Source organism: Hyla sarda, chromosome 1, assembly GCF_029499605.1.
Source record: "Hyla sarda isolate aHylSar1 chromosome 1, aHylSar1.hap1, whole genome shotgun sequence".
NCBI lineage: Eukaryota > Metazoa > Chordata > Amphibia > Anura > Hylidae > Hyla > Hyla sarda.
The window spans coordinates 199,109,115-199,123,494 of NC_079189.1; the positions used below are offsets into that span (position 1 = coordinate 199,109,115).

General features: G+C 40.0%; 1 protein-coding gene across 5 annotated transcripts in view; it reads left to right on the forward strand.

Moving 5' to 3' along the window:
• The window catches only part of STPG2 (sperm tail PG-rich repeat containing 2), a 677,454-nt gene that overhangs the window by 403,926 nt on the left and 259,148 nt on the right, over positions 1 to 14,380 (forward strand). The window lies entirely within an intron of this gene.

Sequence of the window (14,380 nt, forward strand, 5' to 3'; positions counted from 1 at the left end):
CAACAAAGATCTGGCAGAGAACTGAGGAGGGTGGAGGAATTTATAAACAAAAAAAGACAAAGAGGCAGTGCAGCTCAATCTACCATCTACTCCGAGGTTAACTGGTAGGTCTGAAAACCCCAAAAGACCCAGTAATCAACAAAAAGAAATATATAATAAGAAATAATTATATAACCAGTCCTCAAGAAGTAGTGAAAAAAAGAAAGAGAAAAGGAAAGAATGAATAAAAAGAGAGAAGTATTAGTGATTTCGAATAAAAAATGTACAGTGATATGTGAGTAAAAATAAAAATAAAAACAAAAATAAAAATGGAAAGAAAAAAGAGAAAAAGGAAAAGGGAAAATAAAATAAAATGAAAATAAAAGTGAGTATGAAAGTGCACAGTATCGAAGAAAAATGGATAAGAGCAAAGTAATAATTAGAAAAAATGAATGAAAGTAATGTGAATATTAATAATTATTAGATATAAAAAAAACTAAAAATATAAGAATAATGAAAATGCCTGCAGAAAATGATAATTCTTAAACAATCATATGCATTTATTAAAAATAATAATAATAAATGATGCCTGGGCAGGGCCCTTGCTCAGGCATGCGGTATAAATGTTCCAATAGAATAATAAAAAATGCCAACTATCTCAAAATACAAAAATTAAAAAATAGTCCTTTGTAGCCGAAAAAATTTATCAAGTGATGTGAATAGCAACAGTATTGAATGTAAAATCCGGCGATCGGAGAGACTGTGTACTCCAGTGATACTCCTATGTGAAACACAGTCACCTTAAACTGTAGTAAATGTTTCAATATTTCATTCAGAAAATATATTGTGATTGCTCACTGTTATCAACTTGTGTCCCACAACAGGTGTTTGTAAAATAGCAATATTAATAGCAAGATACAGTTGCTTATGTGAGGTCAGGCACAGTACCTTATGATTTTGTTCACCGTGATGATCGGCAGCTGAATATCTCCAGAGTTGCAGGCTCCGGGGACTGTGGGAGCCCAGTGCCCACACGGACCGGATCAATCACTGCCCTGGCATGGGTAGGGAGGTACTTTTCGTGCCGTGGTTGGGACGATGTGATGATCCCGATTACGATGATGTAAACCGCTGGGTAAAAGATCGTAACCAAGTAGGAGTATCGTGCTTCGCACAGCTCAGTGGCCGGTCTGTGGAGAAATCGGCAGCGGCTACCCGGCGTCCTCGTGGCGTGTGAATAGCACGCCAATTCACAGTGGTCCACTAGTCCGGGTCCTACAGCGCTGTCTAGGCAGTATCGGCTGATACAGGTATAAAACCAGATTTGAGATAGGGATGGCTGAAAGATATAAGACAAGGCTAGACGCGTTTCACGACTTAATGTCGCATTCCTCAGTAGCCTGATTAAATTAGGCTACTTGGTTACGATCTATTACCCAGCGGTTTACATCATCGTAATCGGGATCATCACATCGTCCCAACCACGGCATGAAAAGTACCTCCCTACCCATACCAGGGCAGTGATTGATCCGGTCCGTGTGGGCACTGGGCTCCCACAGTCCCCGGAGCCTGCAACTCTGGAGATATTCAGCTGCCGATCATCACGGTGAACAAAATCATAAGGTACTGTGCCTGACCTCACATAAGCAACTGTATCTTGCTATTAATATTGCTATTTTACAAACACCTGTTGTGGGACACAAGTTGATAACAGTGAGCAATCACAATATATTTTCTGAATGAAATATTGAAACATTTACTACAGTTTAAGGTGACTGTGTTTCACATAGGAGTATCACTGGAGTACACAGTCTCTCCGATCGCCGGATTTTACATTCAATACTGTTGCTATTCACATCACTTGATAAATTTTTTCGGCTACAAAGGACTATTTTTTAATTTTTGTATTTTGAGATAGTTGGCATTTTTAATTATTCTATTGGAACATTTATACCGCATGCCTGAGCAAGGGCCCTGCCCAGGCATCATTTATTATTATTATTTTTAATAAATGCATATGATTGTTTAAGAATTATCATTTTCTGCAGGCATTTTCATTATTCTTATATTTTTAGTTTTTTGATATCTAATAATTATTAATATTCACATTACTTTCATTAGTTTTTTCTAATTATTACTTTGCTCTTATCCATTTTTCTTCGATACTGTGCACTTTCATACTCACTTTTATTTTTATTTTATTTTCCCTTTTCCTCTTTTTTCTTTCCATTTTTATTTTTGTTTTTATTTTTATTTTTATTTTTACTCACATATCACTGTACATTTTTTATTCGAAATCACTAATACTTCTCTATTTTTATTCATTCTTTCCTTTTCTCTTTCTTTTTTTTCACTACTTCTTGAGGACTGGTTATATAATTATTTCTTATTATATATTTCTTTTTGTTGAATTTATAAACAAGCCAGAAGTGGTTACACTAATGAGTGTACTGGCCATTTAAATCTTTAGGCTCCGGTGCGCGCACGCCCTAAGGGATGGGGACATGTGTGCCGGAGCAGAGAGGTGGAGGCAGAGGCAGGAGAAACACCCGGAGCGTGATGGACTAGGGCTCGCATGCGGGTGCGTCCCGCGATGCGAGTCCCAGCCTTGTCGGCAACAGAAGGTAAGGGGACCATGCGCTCACGGCCAGCGTGTGAGGCCGGAGCGCATAGTTTAACTATAACCTAGTTTTTTGGTTTAGTGTGGGTGAACAGATGACTGTTTTCCTTTACAAAGTAATTTGCTAATCTTTTTAACTTTCTGGCACCAGTTGTTTTAAAAACATTTTTTTTTTCCTCTGGAGTACCTCTTTAATGTATATGATTATGAAGTTCAGTTAAAGCCAGAACCTTGTCTGTATACTGAATGACTATGTGATGGTAAATATGCTCTGGGACAGAAAAACTGTGTTAACCCCAGTAACAATAGCTTATAAAAATTAGTCACAAATTGCCTTAATTGTTCATTAGAAATGTTTTAAAATTAGCCATATAAAATCACATAATAATGATAACCAGTGATCAGAAAATCAGACAGTCTATTACTGAGCTTCTATATAGATTGGCTTGAGGCATTCTTTAATTTTATTACAGACGTTGTGGTTGTCAACATGCAACACACAAGGCTGGATGTACATGCATGAAGAAAGAGATGGCCGCATTATTCTTCTATGCTTGCAGCCCTCTGCTCATACTGATAAAATATCTTCTGATAACCATGGTATCCTGTAATTAAAGGATATATCCGGCTGCTTCTCACTGAGTCTTATTAGTCACAGTGTATGTGTGACAATTACCTGATAATCCTTTCTCAGTGATGCTTTAGTTCTTTTCTTTACAATTCTAGCCTTTCTGTATTAGGAATGGTCTCTTCCTGCATTGACTTATACCAGCTAATATGAAAAAGCAGAATAGCAGCATAAAACACGGGGGACCGTGCAGCTACATAAGTTTGGAATATAAGATGGATTTTTTATGTAAGTTGTAATACTGGTATCATATAATGTGACAGGTGCCTTGGGGCCACATAAGGCACCAGAGCCTGGATGCAACTGCTACCACTGCACCCCCCCCTTCAGATTTGCCCCTGCTCTTGATATGTAAGGGTGGATTCACACACACAGCATCTGCTGTGGATATTGGAAAATCCACAGTTGCGGATCTGAAGTTGTAAAATCTGCTTCTGCTGATTATTCAGCTGTGGATCCACAATTGTAATGTGGTAAGTGGAGGGAGATGTGTAGTGTGGACTACTGTGACACGAATACTTGGCTAGCTGGTGGAAAGTTTGTGATGCCAGGGGTGTGGTATAAACTACTGTGTGAAGATGTTGATGGTAGTAGTCCTGCAGGTTATTCATCTGTATCCAAGTGTGTCTGGACAATGATTCCTCAAATGCAGGATCACTATACAGAATCAACAGTTCAGGTATGGGAGACATGGTTACACTGGTACACTGGAACCTCATGAGGAGCCACAGTCACAGTTTACTGGAAATGCTGGGACTTGCAGTACTGACTTTGACTTTGGGGGGACAGACTGTACTGTTTTTAATTGGACTGACTGGTCGCTGACTTTTGTGTTGCTATGGGCTAGAGGTTTACAGAACTGGAATCATTTTGTACATGTTGGTCCTCTGTGAGACCAGACTTGACCCTTTCGCACCACTTGGAAGTTACTAGATTGCAGATCGATTAATTGGTTAACACAGACATGAACTGGGTACTTCACTGACAGGTGTCCTTTAGTCGTACCTACCACCATGGTCTACACGTAGGCAATTTATGGAAACCAGAGAAGTCCCTCTCTACCGTTTTATCGACCACAGCCTGGACACCACTTCCTGGAGACCATCAGGCAGAGGGGCCCTAAACATTAGTCCGTCACGTGTATGGATGTGACCATGAAGATTGCCCACACCCTCATCCGAGTTCTAGAGGGCTCTTGCCCTAAAGCGCCACTTTGACGTTGTTCTCACCCTAGTAGCGGGATCTGTGAGGAAGTACTTCAGTGAGTTCTGGACAGGTGACAAGTAGACTAGGCTTAAGTAGATAAGAACGAATGCACCAAAAGATAATAAAGCCAAATGAAGATTGCCACATTGGGTGAGTTCCGTTCTTACCTACTTGTATGAAGGGCATTAATTAGGAATAGACTACCCCCAATTGTGTGGCGAAGAGTGCGTTCTCCAGTAAAATGCTTCCCCTCCAGTAAGTGTATATAGAACCCTAGCCCTAGGTAATGCCAGACTGCTACTCTTCATTGCAAATTTAGATTATGCTTGAGGCCTGCTACCATTTGAGGTATGCAGGGAGCAGAAAACACTGTGGGAGATGTTTGCTCACTGCTGGCCGAGGCCAGACTACTCTAATTGAGGACTCCTCCCTGTCCCCTGAGACAAGGGTAAAGGCAGGGCTTATTTGCCTTGGTTGGCTGAGACTGTTTCTGTGGCTAATCACTAGTTCCTTACAGAGGAAAACAAAAATGAGAAAACACAAAGACATTTTTACCTCAGAATACATTAAAACTCAGGTTAGGCTCAGAAACAGGCACCTTGTGGGTAACAACCACCTAACAGAGCTCAGGTAGTAAAGGTGTTCTGCTCTGGGACACCACAGTACAATCATCTAAATAAGTTGGGGAAATTGCACAACCTATTTGATCCACATGGTATGGTTGCGGTTACTGTGGAATGCCTTTTCTTTAATACCCTGGGCATGTGCTTGAAGTTCACTGTTTCATATATCATTCTCGCAGAAATATTAGACCCGGACTCAGTGGGTCATCCATAACTTTAAGGGAGCCTTGAATCTGTACAGATAACAGGTGTGTAGGTTCAACTCTGCCCATTACTTGATCCTTCCTACTTCATTGAAAATGTCATTGCTATTTGAATACTGATGCTGTGTTGTCCAATCATACTTTGACTTCAATTGACTTCTTTACCCTGATTTTGTGGAGCAAAAGAGGAAAATATCATGCCATATGGTTTTAGCCCTTTTAGAATCAAGAACATAGATATCTAGAGGAAATTTTTAGAATTCAAAATAATATACTCCTCCAGATGTGCCCCCAACCTAATTGAAATACATCAGTAGTAAATCGGAAACAGACAGGCTACATCAAGTTCCCCTTGTTCCTGGTGGTGATGAACACAACTCCTACTATAATAAAGCCCCTGCCCTTCTAACGGATTGCCTGAATCCTCAGTAGGAATATAAAACTCTATAACTTAGGAACAGCGGTGGCTAATCAAAATATTGTAAAAAGGTAGGTGACCACAGTTCTTCTTTACTGTTAGGAGAATAGTGGCCCCTAAACCCCAATTCTGCAAGCAGTATTTTATCTGCTGGTTGAAAGTAATGCCCTTATATTTTCTACTCAGTAATGTGCATAATCTAAATACTATGTAGCCCAACATTTAGGATGAATGCAGCTGCCTTGGGAACAGGTTTGTTAAGGGTTGCCGCAGCTTTAAGTGTGGTTATTGTATCTGCTTAGACATTCATTGTATTTTGTGCGAATGTGTTGCACCTGTTAAAAGCTGACAAGTACAATTCCTTGCTGTGCCAGGATGGTTGCTTTCAAATCGATTATTTGCATTGAGGAAAAAGAAGATGCCATTATACAGTCTTTATGTGAACAGGCTCAGAACGAATGGAAAGTTGCACATCTTTGATCTGGGAGTGAAAAGTGTTTGCTCTCCTAATATGCAAAACTATGAATGCATTTAGGCCGACATTTATCATTGTCTTTAGACAGTTTTTTGTGTCTACAAGAGGCACAAAAAGGCACAAGCAGGGTTTATTTGCGCCTTTTTTGCGCCTTTTTGTGTACACATTTCTGCTGATTTTGAGTTGCAATCCACTGATTTTAAGTTGCAATCCACTGATTTTGGCAATACACATGATATAGAAGGGATTTATGAAATGCGCTTTTTGTAAAAAGGTGCAAAAAGGCACAAAGCCACTGAAAAGTGTATAAAACTACACCATCCCAGGCCTGGCATAGCTTTTTAGTGTATGTGAAGAGAGAAATGTTAGAAAATGTTTACCTGCACAAAATTTGTCAAATGCTCGGTGAATATTTAATACATTTGGTGATCCTACACATTATCAGCACACAAAAAAAAAGGTGTAAAAAATGCTTCACTTACACCTACAATCATAAATGTGGGCCACTGTGTTTAAGGTTTTAGGGCTTTTTTCTTATGAAGTTTAAATTAAGCGCATTATGGCATATCGCGGGAGCCGGCAGAGGACGTAAGTATACGTCCGCGTCGTTAAGGGGATAACTTTCTGACACCAGTTGATTTAAAAAAAAAAAAGTTTTCCAGTGGAGTACCCCTTTAAAAACACTCAGTGTAAACATTATACTGTAAGAAGACTAAAGACTGCTGAACGTGGACACCAATTGCCAGAAAGAATACCTTTTATTTTATATTAAAAGACATCTCTGTCCATTTTTAGGAACTGTCCAGGGTAAAAGGAAATCCCCATAGCAAACATATGCTGTTCTGGACAGTTCATAAAATGGACAGAGATGTCAGCAGAGAGCACTGTGCTCGTGATGTCAGCAGACAGCTCTGTGTTTCAAAAAGAAAAGAATTTCCGCTGTAGTATTCAGCAGCTAATAAGTACAGGAAGGATTAAGATTTTTTAATAGAAGTAATTTGCAAATCTGTTTAACTTTCTGGCACCAGTTGATTTAAAAAAAATAAAAAAAGTTTTTCACCGGAGTACCCTTTTAAGCTCTAGAATTCTGCTTCTCATAGGGGGCTTATTTTGAAGTCTATCTGGATTATTCACCCTTCTGGCTCTAGCCTTCAGCTATTGTGGTGCAGAGTTATTAGGGGCATTTGCCACTTTCAGGGTTAAAATTACAGGGTCATCATCAACCTTCCTCATCTCTCCAGGGTACAAGCTCCAAGTGTGAACAAGGTAAACAAAATAAAACAGTATGATAACACTTGTTTGTTTATATGAACATATTTTAGGCTTGTAATAATTGCTACTTCTCTAGATGTTGTCAATGGGAGCTGGTGTAGGGGGTCTATATCTGACAGACATAGTCATAGGTCCGGAGACCTATGACTTGCCTGACCCCTAACCAGGAAGAACTAAGGAGCTGTATCAGAGAGGGATAGTGCTAGAAGGGGGTCTCCAGTCAGTGAAAGGCATGCAGCTGTATTGGATGTGAATATGTTACAAAGGGTTATTCTTTGGGTTATTTATTAAACAATATAAGCAAATATTTTAAGGAATGAATAAAAACTAAAAACTGACAGACTAACCCACCAGAAGTGGAGCATTAATGAGGACTAGTCTTGTAGACTAATAGGCGGGTACAATAGAAGCGCTTAGAGCTCATGTATATTAATCACTGTGACACCAATAGAGAGTCTTTCCGTACATTAAATATTAAGCCCTTGGGAGGTCAAACACAGAGGCATTCCACATTACTTGTCATATGAATTCCCAGAACTGTGATCTTATCACATATCCAAAATGAATTCTGACATTTCATCTAATGAAGACAGCTTACTTAAATGTAATGAAAGCTGATATATATGGAAATCATTACGCTGTTTTGATCATGCATCATAGTTGTAGACTGGTGAGAACGCCGGCATGAGAAGTGATAAAGACCTTGCTATTTTATATTGCACTTGTAGAGTATATGCTAAAAAATGTCATGTTCTACATATACTGTACTAAAAGAAAAATAGCAAACAAAAAGGGACTGGCAACACACAGCCGTTTTTGATGCCGTTCAAGGTGAAGTTTTTGATTCACGGGCAAAACTAGAAAAAGATGCATCAGGAAGGAGAAGTATATTTTCCTTTTGAATCCCCTTTTAGCCTTAGCTCATACTCCATAGTACCCAAAACAGCCACAAAAAAAAACTTTAAAGTGCCCATTATACTTAGAGAAGCATCATGTGACACTATTGGTCATTATATCACAATAAATGGTTTGCCTTAGAAAGTAAGACACAGATAAATTCATTGTGACTACATTTGAGCCAAGCATATGAGTAGTATTAGAGATGAATAGTCTTTACCAGCATATCTGTTGAGTATATTGGTTGAAAGACTCTCTGCTTGTTCTCATACACACACATGCACAATCACAATATTTTTCACAAGATTTTCTAGTCAGAATTCCTCTTTTTTTAAGGGGTAGGATATATTAGAAAGCAAGGGAACAGACAATTCCTGAGTTTAATAAGGTAATAGCTAGAGATGAGCGAATTTACAGTAAATTCGATTCGTCACGAACTTCTCGGCTCGGCAGTTGATAACTTATCCTGCATAAATTAGTTCAGCTTTCAGGTGCTCCCTAGGGCTGGAAAAGGTGGATACAGTCCTAGGAGACTCTTTCCTAGGACTGTATCCACCTTTTCCAGCCCACCGGAGCACCTGAAAGCTGAACTAATTTATGCAGGATAAGTCATCAACTGCCGAGCCGAGAAGTTTGTGACGAATCGATTTTACTGTAAATTCGCTCATCTCTAGTAATAGCATCTGAGCAACCTTGACAAGTGCCAAGTAGTGATAGGTAAACAGTTGGGTCAGAGCATCTCCAAAACAGCAGGTCTGATATGGTGTTTCTAGTATGCAGTAGTTAGAACCTCCTAAAAGTCACCTAGGGGTATGTTCACACTGAGGAATTGCTTAAAAATTCCGCCACAGAATTTCAGTTGTTATTTTTCGTGCACAATTTGCGCGGAATTCGCGCAGTATACAGGAAGAAAACTTTTTTTTTTGCTGGACAACAATCACCAATTAGAATCTCATTTATTTCTTTTTTTTAGCTGAATTTCCATGCGAATTCCGCACAAATTCCATGGGAACGGCGTCGGTCTGAAAAAAAATTCCATTGATTTCAATGAGACAAAGACGCGGATTCCGCATGAAGAAAGAACATGTTCATTCTTCATGCGCAACGGAATTCAGTGTCTGAATTTGGCTTGCCGTAATTCCTCAGTATAAACTGAGGAGCGGAAATACAGTTAAACTCTGTTGGGTTTTTCCCTGCTGACTGGATTGGAGAGGAATAAGCGAGCGGAATAACCTGAGTAAATTCCTCTCCAATTCCTCAGTGGGAACAAGAAAAACTGATAAACCAGTGGGAAGGAAGCCTGGCCTGCCCCATCCAGTCTCATAAAAGAGCTACTGTGGGACATGTTTTCTTTTTCATCAAGTAAACAACCAGGTGAATTTTCTTTACTGAACGGTTTGGCCTCCAAATTCTCCAGATCTCAATGCTGTCTGGTATTTGTGGGATGTGCTGGAAAGTCAAGACTAATTCATGAAGGCCACATCCTAGAACTTATGGGTCTGATGCTAACATCTTGACACCAGATACCACATGACCACATCTTTCTTATCAGGAAAGTCTTTAAAGGGTTAGCCACCATAAAGAGATTTTAGTATGTACCTGGCAGACAGTAATGGACATCCTTAGGAAGGATCTGCGCTTGTCTTTGGGCTAAATGGAGATTACCATAATGTTGTGGCTATCTTTTTGTGAACTGGCTATTTCCTGTTGGAGTTGATTCTCTGAAACTACAAACCCCATAGTTCCTTGTTTGTAATTGTGAGGCAATTTTTCTTCCTCCCACACATCAGCCACCCAACTCATTGAAACACAACTGTGCTGCCTTCAATACAATATTACAGTGTTTTCTAACCAGGGTGACTCCAGTTGCTGCAAATTCTTGCAGAATGATCTCCCACCCAGCGGTCGCTCCACCCATTGAAGCAAAGACAGGCTCCCTCTAAACACCTGACTAGTGATGTAATGTCTCGTGCATTGAGACAGTGCTCATTTTGCATGCTGTTAAAAAGAAATGTAGGGACAAAAATCACAGAAAAATTGCGAGATCACCATGAAACACAGGTACAAACACTATATTATGAACTACACTAACTTTACACCCACTGTAGCATAGTCAAATAAAAAAAATATGGGAATACCCTTTTAAATCCTTAAGAGCACAGCTATTTTTTGTTTTTTTCACTCTTTTTCTAAGAGCCATAAGTTATTTTTTATTTTTCTATTGACAGAGCCATATGACGGCTTTTTTTTTTTTTTTTTTGGTAGGGCCATTTGTAATCACTCTTCATTTTACCGTAAAATGTTATGCAAAACAAAAATATATATTTGTGGAGTGGAATTGGAGAAAAATTCAATTCTTCAACTTTTCAAGAGTGGGAGGCAGCATCTAGGTGCCTGGATGCTGCGTCAACATTGAACACTGCACCTAGGGGATTAAAGAGGCACCTTTACCTTATATATGGCCATTATAATTTAGTCCACTAGATGTCCCAATACAGGCTAACTTGATATTCACCCCGTGCTGAGTTATCTATGTACTCACAGCACATCATCTGGGTCCCTGCAGCAGGCACTGAGGGACACAGAGTAAGGAAACAAAAGCTGACACAGCCAGCTCAAGGACACGCTCCCTGCTAGGAAGAGGAATGCAGGACACATGAGCAGCACAATGAGGCTGTTATCTGGCCAGAACTAGAGTCAACACAGATAAAAGTGACAGGAACATGATCCTAATTACTGTGCGTTCTTGTTTTTCTTTTCTTTTCCTTTGCAGCCAAATTTTACTGTAAACTGTTATCGTCATTAGAAACAACTTTTTGACATGTTGATCATACATGTGCAAAGTTGTTGATCACACCGGGTCTCACTGCTGAGTCCCACTGCGATCACGAGTTATTAACTGAGGAGGTCGGCGGCATTGTGCTCCGCTCCCTGGCCAGCCATGAGATCCATCCATTTCTCTGCAAACTCTATGTAAAAAAAAAATGGACAGATCTCCTGACTGGCTGAAGAGTTGAGCACAATGCTGGCCGCTTCCTCGGCTCATAACTCACAGTTGGGTATGTACCAGTCGCGTATGTACCTGTTATACTTCTGGTAAAATGATTTGTTTACTTACTATTTTACTTATTTAGGGCTTACATTTTTTTTAAATATTCATGTTTTATTGGTTACAAAAAATTATACAAAAAACACTTTAAAAACTCCATGAAAAAATGCTAGCAAAGCTTAGTACTTTAACAAGCAATTAAAAAGGCTGTATTAGAGACATATGTGTGAAGGAGCCCTTAGAGAGTAACCCTTTAGATTGGATGAATGTGTCATTACTGGCTGTTTAACCAGAATCAGTCCTTACGACCGTAAGGTGTTCTACAGTGTTTAACATAAATTTAGTTAATAATGTATTACTAGTCAGCCTTGATATGTGCAATTAAAATGCTTGGTGTTGTATTGCCTAATAGCATTGCTAAGCAACTGAAATAAGAGAAAACTAGTGAAGTGGGAGCTTCTCTTAGCATTTTTTACACATAATGAAATATATGAATCATTAATCATCATCTGCAATTATCTCTACTTGTTCAACTAAGTTGGAGAGAACAATTAAAAAAGGGAAAAAAATGAATTAAAATTTGCGTATATGAAAAACGTCTTTCAAGTAGGATACAGGGAATTATGTTGTATCACAGTAAATTACAGGCACAGAAACACATGCAGGGCAAAAAAGGTTTCAGGGACCACACAATTGGCTGTCTATTTCCGAAAGGCTCTTATTTGTCCGTGATTGATTATAATTATGTCTAATTTTCTCAGTGTCTATTTTTAATTGGCTTCACTTCTCTATTTGATCCTTGGTGAGAGGATATCAATTTAGAGCTCACACTGAAGGTTTACGCATGGGGCTGCAGTAAAGCGCGTCTTTAATGTGACCATTGTTCATTGGCTCCCAACCATTACACAATCATTAGTTTGATATAGACTGAGTTACACCCACATTAATATCTTTCAGCATAGAACAATGGATAACTAATGACAACATGTGCAACTTTTGAGTAGACATCAAAGATAATAGAGAGGGAAACATTTGTTATATAATGTTATCATCTTGCTTGGTTTGCTGCGATAATGCATTTTTTTTTGTTTGGTTTTCTTTGAGGATTCTATTTTCTTTGATGATTTTTTTGATCTGCACTAGTCATAAAAATATGACTATAATATCAGGATCATGTATTTGACAACGTGGGGCTGAGGAGGGGGAGTAGGCCCAGTATCAATGTGTGCCTCCTGATTCCTAATTCTGGATTTACTGCATAGGGAAGAGGTTTTAATATTGCTCCCCAAGTTTTCCAAACTAAGTACATGGTTTGAATGTCAATGGCATTAAAAAAGTCCATGGGGAGAAGATAGTATTGTAAAGTATTCATCAAGTCCATCAAGGGCTGGTTCTAGGAAGGGAGTTTATTCCAAAGTTCTTTTGCAGTCCACCCTCCTAATGCCTTAATTTAGTGTTTTCATCTGTCCCCCTGAATGACAAGACAATGAGTATACTTAGTATCCATGTGCAAGACCCGTAAGAGTCCTTCAGTGATTTTCTTTGGTATATGATAGGAGCAGTAAAATGATTACTATCTACAGAAAATTACTTAAGATTTTTAGATATCATAAACCTGTCCTAGGAATAAAAAAAATATGGGCTAACTGTTTTTGATAAATGTAACACATTGTAACAAGATAGCTGTAAAGATAATGTTTTTCCTTATATATCTAGGCATACAGTTTAAAGTTTAAATATGGGTCTAATGTGTTGCCTCTAAGTATCAGCTGATTGGTGGGATTACTGGGTCTCGCAACCGACCAATCAGCGATTGATAGCCTTTCCTTGTTTTGGCTAAAATACTGACCAAAATACTGTTAAAAATATTGTATGTAAACTCAGTTATATACAAATTATTTGCAGTACATAACATTATATTTATATATTATATTCATGTAATATTCATTATTATATCTGTTTCCCAATTTTTTTCTATGCTAGTGATAAACTGTAGCTAAATTACGTTACGCACACCAAAGCAACTTAAAGGGGTACTTCGACCCTAAGACATCTTATCTCCTATCCAAAGGATAGGGGATAAGATGTCTGCTCATGGGGGTCACGCCACTGGCGAACCCCACAATCTCGCAATCAGCACCCACCTGTGGAAGCAGCACACATTGCTGCAGCCTTGGAGTCTGCAGGGTCACAACTACAGGGCCGGAGTATCAGGATGTCACAACTCCACCCCCACAATGCGAGTCTATGGGAGGGGGCGTGGCTGTTCACTGTATGGTACAACTGACATGTTTGGTACAACTGACATCAGAACTGTCTAAAAGATAAAGGGGAGAATCACCTGTCCAGATTTCACGACTCCGCCCCTGAAATGCAAGTCTATGGGGGGGTGTGACATCACACGGAGGCGGAGTCATGACGTCATGATACCTGGCCCTGTAGTTGTGACCTGGCAGACTCTGAGTCTTCAGCGATGCGTGCTGCTCCCACAGGTGGGTGCTGCATGTGAGATTGTGGGGGTCCCCAGCGACGGGACCCCCACGATCAGACATTTTATCCCCTATCCTTTATATAAGATGTCTTAGGGCCGGAATACCCCTTTAAGTGCAATGGTGGTTTATTCCCAGGCCCGTTGCTACAGGACAGGCAAACCAAGCAATTGCTTGGGGCCCCGAGCTGGCCCGGGGCCCCAAGCAGAGCCGGTGCTTGTCCTGCTGCCGTCCTCCTGCCCGCATCCCAGTTCAGCAGCTCGCCCTGTTTGCGGGCCTGGCCAGCAGTGCGAGAGCCTGGAGCGGGACGGGAGGTAGAGACTAAGGCCCCTCCTGTCCTATAGCATGGTGGAGCGGGAGCTGTCAGCTGTCCCGCTCCACCATTCTCTCACCTTTCTCTTACGCTGCTCCTTTGACGCAGTGTCGGCCACGGGGATGCCATCCACGTCAGGCCAGCGCGATGACGTCACACTATCGCGCCGGCGCCCGGAGATCACGTCCCCGTGGCTCACACTGCAAGA